This window comes from Aythya ferina (assembly GCF_964211825.1).
Source record: "Aythya ferina genome assembly, chromosome: 1".
Classification (NCBI taxonomy): domain Eukaryota; kingdom Metazoa; phylum Chordata; class Aves; order Anseriformes; family Anatidae; genus Aythya; species Aythya ferina.
In genome coordinates this window covers 2,928,406-2,935,646 of record NC_140296.1, presented here as the reverse complement: position 1 = coordinate 2,935,646, position 7,241 = coordinate 2,928,406, and the positions used below count along the sequence as shown (strand labels likewise).

Genomic DNA, 7,241 nt, shown 5'->3' with positions numbered 1-7,241 from the left:
CTTGGGTTATACACAGCTCAGCTCAATCATTCCATGCATTCCTTTCTCTCCCGGGGAAAAGTGTAATTCATTGCAATGGTGTTTTTTTTCACCATGCCCTCCCAAGACAGAAAATTCTCCCCTTCGCAGCTGCTTTCACACATAGGTCTTGGGATGAGCTTATCTCAAGCATCTTGTGTGTAGAAAGGTTCCATGGCAGCCTCGAATAATAAACAGATCTTGAAAGAGTGTGCAGCGTGCATGCAGCCAAAAAAACGTTCTGTGTTCCTAGAGAGACGTTTCCACCCTGATCTTCTTCCCGCTGCCATTATCCAGACAGAAAAACATGGCTTGAACTAACTACCTATTGATGCTCAAATGTCAGCATTTTTCTAAACCTGCTGCAGTTATCATTCAGTGGACTGTGATCCAGCTGCATTTTAGAAACCTAGAATCATTAGGGTTGGAAAAGAGCTCCAATATCATCTGGTCCCACCACCCCCTACCACCAATATCACCACCAAACCCTGTCCCCAAGCACCACATCCAACCTCTCCTTGAACACCCCCAGGGACGGGGACTCCCCCACCTCCCTGGGCAACCCGTCCCAAGGCCTGACCGCTCTTGCTGAGCAGAAATGTCTCCTCATTGCCAACCTGAGCCTCCCCTGGCACAACTCGAGGCCGTTCCCTCTGCTGCTGGCCCTGGTTCCCTGTGAGCAGAGGCCGCCCCCCAGCTCCCCACCCCTTCCTTTCAGGCAGTTGCAGAGAGCAATAAGCTCTGCCCTGAGCCTCCTCTTCTCCAGCCCAAACCCCCCCAGGTCCCTCAGCCGCTCCTCACAGGACTTGTGTCCCAGGCCCTTCCCCAGCTGTGGGTTCAGAGACAGAGGTATGGGATTAAGAAGGCCAGAGGAGCCTTCTGAGGGTTATGTCTCCTTCCTAGGAGACTGTCCTGTATATTTATCCAGCGCTTTTCTCGTGTCCGAGTGGTAACCGCATGTATTACAGAGCGAACGCACACCATCTCTGTGGTCTACGGAGCCGGTTTTGCTGGGAATTTGGAAAAACCAGCAAACCATCGTGCCTTTTAGATCTTCTGCATTTCAAGCTTCAGACCGCTGGATAAATATTTGGCTTACGCTGTGGGCAGCCTCTGGAATGCGGCTGTGAGCTGAACGGAGATGTGAATGCTTGGGCAGGGTGAGAGGGCACCGCCTCGCTCCGAGGGGTCTCGTAACCGGAGAATTAAGTTCTTGGAACAGCCTTGCCATTGTGGGTTGGCTGTGCTGGGCATTCCCCAGAGGATGTTCTGGAGGAAATGGGTTTTCTCTAACACAGAAATATGACCGTGCATTCCGGGCTGTGGGTGACGCTCCCGCTGGATAAAGGGTGATGGGATTTTGAATGAGGAGCTCATGCAAGGAAGGAATATTTTGTCTGTTTTCTGGTCATCCGCTCCAGGGTTTGTGGGGCACATCCTGTTTGAAGAGTCCAGTTTTTGTAAGCAAAGGGCTTAATTTCCATTTGAATTGTGGAGGATTTAGCATGTCCCTCCCTACTTTGCTAGATTTGACAGCAGATTGAGCACGTACTCAGTGTTTTGGTGACTTCAATGAGAAAAAACTTCTGGGGGTCTGCTCAAGTGGTGACTAATTAATTACAGACATACCAATCTAGATGTTTATTCCTGTAGTTTTGAGCCAAAAGCGACTGTCATATTTCTTGCTGCTGACTCTATCTCTATTTCTTCTGCAAATTGATCAAATTAGGTCTGTGAAACAGAACAGTTAAGGATTCAAAGTTTATTGTCAGAAGATAAAACCACACAGATTTATCTCATTGCTACACCAAAATTCTAATATTTAGTGTTGTGCAACAAACTTTCCAGTGTGAGGGGAAAAATTGAGTGGCTGAAATGCTCACAAAATGCCTGGTTTTCTATCTCTTTCTCCAGGGACAGTGTCTACATTTGAGGGAACCAGAGCTCCAGGTAGTGCAGGATCTGTATTTAGTGGCTGTATTTCTCTTATCACATCATTTATCACCATCACGTGGTCGAGGGGCTAACTTTTATAGGAGTAGACATCCAAAATGAGTTAAATTCATCAATGATAAAACACACGGGAATCTGACCACCTAAGTAGGCACTGGGTATCATGCCTTTCCAGAAAGTGGTTACCAGATGTGTGTGCGATTCAATTCTGAAAACGAAAGAGGCTGCAAAAGAGAAAGAGCTGGGGAATTCTCCCTAATGGCAAGATTTCTCATTGAAACATTCCTGTTAAAGGGGTTGCTCTTATCATTGGAGAACGCCTATTAATGAAGGAAATTTGTCTTATATTGTAGCCTTGGCTCTGAATTGGTATTTATTGTAGCAACTGGTTGCAGACCTCCTCATCTAAGCAATATTCAGTTTATACACTAGAATATGGCAAATTAGATGTTTCCTCATAGATTTTTGGGGAGCAGGCCACAGCTCAGGCTTCCCTCTGAACTTTTTCTTCTCAGTTATGACCTGTGCTACTGCTGATCTAATTCATCAGATAGGTACCTTATTCAGAACATACAGGCTGTGAGAATAAAACAAGATATGTTTGTCCCCTTAGTGAACCCGGATTAGAAAAACATACAGGGAATGGCTGAGTAAGCATTAGCATGGAACACACATGTTAATTTCCACACATTAGGATGCCATTTAGTTTAGATAAGAGAGCTAAGACCTGTGTAAAAAGCTGCTTATTATGCGGTCTGATACCACTTGCTAGAGCCTGCAGGAGGGTGTCTATAAGATGCTCCCTAGAGTGTAGCCTCCTTTGACAGCAGCATCACAGGAACATGAGGACAACACATCAACACAGAACCTGCATTTCGCATCAGGATATCTCAAAAACCTGCAAAAAATAAAATAAAAAATCAAGACTCCTTATCAGCCACCCTTTACAGATGAGCAGGCCAATGAACGAGCACACAAAGAGACGTCCTGAGCATACCTAGCAGAGTGCACAGTGATGAGCACAAGCCACCCAGCTACCCTGCTCTGTGGCTCTGCAGACAAACAAGTGCCACAATCCCTCTCCCCACCAGCTCAGGACTGTGGCCAAAAGCCATAAAAGGCTTTTATTCCATTAAAGGAAATGGACATTTTTAAGGCCGTAAAAAAGCTGAGGTCAGGGTGACCTGAAAGCCTGGAAGACATCAGAGTTTTCCCATAGTGCTGTCTTCGGCTTCAGACTTTCTGAGTTTTTCCTTCCAGGCTATACGTCATTTTGCAGATTCTGTGTTACACACATTCACGATATGGCCCCTCCTAACTACCCACACAGGTACGATGCTCTCATTATCTTTGTGCTTCTGTTATTCCAATGTCCTTTACTCTCACCCTGACAAATACAAAGCGAAGATTTCTTGCCAGTCATTAAATCATTTAAAATCATTTTATCCACCTTCCCCAACTTTATATCCCTCCATGCATATTTATTTTTAGGACATGATGAAATACAATCCGGTTTTCTTATTCAGGCCTCTTCTCAAGTTATGCTTATATCTTATATTTTATATCTTCTTCCTTTCGGGGCTAAAAGATCAGGTCCCATCTACAATGGACATATTTGCTATGCCCTAGACCTCTAAAAAATAATATTTTTAACTACTTTTGTTAGTTATGCATTTTTAGTCCATATTTGTAGAATGTCTCATACAGAAAAGCCTTCATATGACCTTAGATGAAGTCTTCAGACATTACTGGAACCTAAAGATAAAGGTTTCTCTTGAAAAATCAGCTCTAGATCACAAATAATGTGAGATATTTTGCTGCAGAAAAGTGTTCAAAGGTACTTTGCTGAAATGCAGATAAACATTAATGAAATGCAGATAAACAGTAGATAAACTATAGCAAACAGAGCATGGAAACCTATTCTTGCTATTGTGTAGGGCTGGAGCAGAGGACCTCAGGCTCCTGAGGTCCTTAGCTGTAAAAGAAAGCTCTGGAAGAAAACAAAATTCCTCGAGCAACAGCAAAGGTGTTGCCATTAGCAGTCCAGCCACACTGTCAGTGTGGGAGTGGTTTTCATGCCGGTTCCAACAACTCAGCAGGAGCAGTTTGCAATTCTGAGCCTGGGGATATTTTGGGTGTATGTATATTTGTGCTATTTATTTATTTTTTTTTACCTACATCATTTTTTTCCAGTCGTAATCTGATAATCTTAATGTTCTGGGGAAAAAAATAAATAATAATGGTGCAAACAATTATTGCTCCACGCAGTCAAGATTGTTTTCATTTACTCCATTACAGCACAGACTGGTCGGAAAAGAAGTCTTAGTCATGAATTTAATGTTGCATGAAGGGAAATTCCTGGGGGGTGACTGAAAGCAGCAATCTCTCGATGCCTTTTTTCTTTTCTTTTCTTTTCTTTTCTTTTCTTTTCTTTTCTTTTCTTTTCTTTTCTTTTCTTTTCTTTTCTTTTCTTTTCTTTTCTTTTCTTTTCTTTTCTTTTCTTTTCTTTTCTTTTCTTTTCTTTTCTTTTCCCTTCCCTTCCCTTCCCTTCCCTTCCCTTCCCTTCCCTTCCCTTCCCTTCCCTTCCCTTCCCTTCCCTTCCCTTCCCTTCCCTTCCCTTCCCTTCCCTTCCCTTCCCTTCCCTTCCCTTCCCTTCCCTTCCCTTCCCTTCCCTTCCCTTCCCTTCCCTTCCCTTCCCTTCCCTTCCCTTCCCTTCCCTTCCCTTCCCTTCCCTTTTTCCCTTCCCTTTTTCTCTTCCCTTTTTCCCTTCCCTTCCCTTCCCTTCCTTTCCCTTCCCTTCCCTCTATAAGAAACATCTGCTAAACCTTTTTTAATGATTTGTCATTGTTTCAGTCTGAAGTCAGCACTTCACATCCACGTTCTGCTTCGCACTGAGTTAGCCTGTACTCACTTTACCTTTCCAGTGTCATGACTAGGTGTATTTTCGCTGGTAGCAGAAAAAGGTCAAGATTTCCTCCCCTACCCAACCTAAGTCAGTATCTGGAGGGAGCATATCCAAACCTTGTGATGTAGTGATTGCTTTGCAGCTGGACAGCTTCCTGATTGAGATGGGGGGTGGGTTTACCTGTAATAACCTGAATTTACATCTGTTAGCGTGACAGAGAAATTTTGCCAATATAAATAGTGTTATCGAACCTCAATGTGTCTTATTCCATAGGAAGAAAGGCTTTACGTTGTTTAAGTAGATCCCAGGAACTTCTGGAAAACACTGCAGGAACTAAATTATCATTAGTGAACTGCAAATAGACCAATGCCCAATCTTTGGTCTTCATTTCCATCTCTGATGCTTAACAAGTGCAAAGACAGCAAAACACCCCTGGCCACATTCTCTGGGGAAACCTGAGGATATGTTTATTGCATGTTTAAGAATAAAAAGTGGGGCTTCCTAAATCTCTCTTGAAGTCTATTTGGAATGATTACGATGGAAACCAGAGTTCAAATACCACTGGAATCTCTTAGATGTGGGCTCCTACAGTTTCATTTTTCATTCTTCTGACTTTTAAGCACTACCACAAACTGATGAATGCCTAACTGTATGAAACACATTACATCCCACATTGCATTTCATCACTTCTGAACCCCCCAGATCCTTCACAGAGAAAAACAGCAGCTGCCACTTACAAGTAACCGCTTGCATTCGAGGAACTTGGACATCCACCGAGTGACCACGTGGACCCAGGTAAACCCATTTTACAGATACAAAATAGAGGCACAGATAACAGGACTGGGATCAGTCTGACCAAAATTCTCCCCCTGATTAGGGTTTGAGTCACCCTGGGCTCTCCCTCTAACTAAGGGGAGATGCCAGCACTCCTGGGGTGCGATTTACCTCCCATGGAAGCAGACATCTAAAACAAATAAGATGAATTGCAACCGAAAAGTGATTATTTCTCCCTGCTGACTGCAAAGGGAGTCATGGGTGACTGTGTCATATATAGACAGCAACACAGCACACATCTAAAGCTGTGTGTGAGGTATCACATCTAGGGTTTGCCCAAGACCTGACAGCCAGCTAGCTATTGCAGCAAAATCTGAAGCTCATTTAAAAGTGACATTCATTTAATTAACAAAAAATGAAATAAATAATATAATATAATACAATATAATTAAAAGCTTGTACTCTGGTCTGAGATCTGACTACTTTAACTGACTCAGAAGTTGTTATTCATCATTTTTAAATCTCTGTAGCAACAGGATGTCAATACATTGTGGACTACAGGATGTGTAGCAACTTTCTGTTGCAATAAGATTGTCGGCCACAATGAAAACTATGGGGGATCTCTGGGGGATGAGCCTCACGCTGTGTGTACAAGGCTTACAGGAGATGCAAATCATTTCACATCCTACAATATGTTCCACAAAGCATGGAAGGCTGAAACACCCCGATTGGAAAACCTGACCTAAAATATCCTGGAATTTACCTTTTGTCTTACTGTTTATTCTCACAGTTGCTGCTGCAATTCTGAGTTCAAAACAACAGCAGAGCACCTGGACTGCTCTTGGTGCTTCCTCCTGGCAGGAGGAATGGAAATCTGACAAATTCCCCATGGATCTGAGACTTGGGACAAATGGTATCAGCTCCAGGGGCTGAACTCAAAGCACACCCAGTTGTACCAGTGCTACGAACTGTGGGTTTTAGGAGAAAGCTGGTGGTAACGAAAGCATATTGTCATCTCTAGATGATCCATTGGTCTGTGCTTGGTGGTCTCAGGATATTTCAACAGTGGCCAGGTTCCTGTGGGGAAAATCATCACCCCAGAGGTGTTCATCTGGGGCAGTATGCACTTGCAAAAGCAAAGAGAAGAACTGCTCGCAGCTGTATAGGTGTCCTTATCTTAGAGACTGGGGTTTATTCCTTGTTGTAGGGATGGCTCCAGCAGGCACAGCACGGAGAGCTGCAAGCAATGAGGGAATTTGCAATGCTTCTGGAGTGAGACCACCAGAAAGCTTGAAACTGGGGAGTGGTGCCTTCAACTGAAATAAGGTTTTCATCCCAAAGACCCCAAAAGGGTTTTTTTTCCTCACCCTGGTGCAAAGCTCTGTTCTTTGCTGGTCCCAGCTGAATTCAGATCATGAAGGGGAGCGATGCTCTGGTGTTCCTTGTCTTCTGCTATGATTTGTAAAGACTCTGTAATAACCCCTACATTATGGGCACATTAGAAAATCAATAAATATAATTCTCCAATATAACTGTCAGTTACCTTTCCTGGAGATGTTTTTGGCACTTTTTTTTTTTTTTTTGGTCAAAT

General features: G+C 43.5%; 1 long non-coding RNA gene across 1 annotated transcript; it reads left to right on the top strand.

Moving 5' to 3' along the window:
• The first annotated feature begins 3,232 nt into the window (after positions 1-3,232).
• Positions 3,233-6,895, top strand: LOC311424700. The gene is made up of 3 exons (XR_014686164.1): positions 3,233-3,301; positions 5,579-5,671; positions 6,441-6,895. It is a non-coding gene; the product is annotated as an uncharacterized lncRNA (long non-coding RNA).
• The last annotated feature ends 346 nt before the right edge of the window (positions 6,896-7,241 follow it).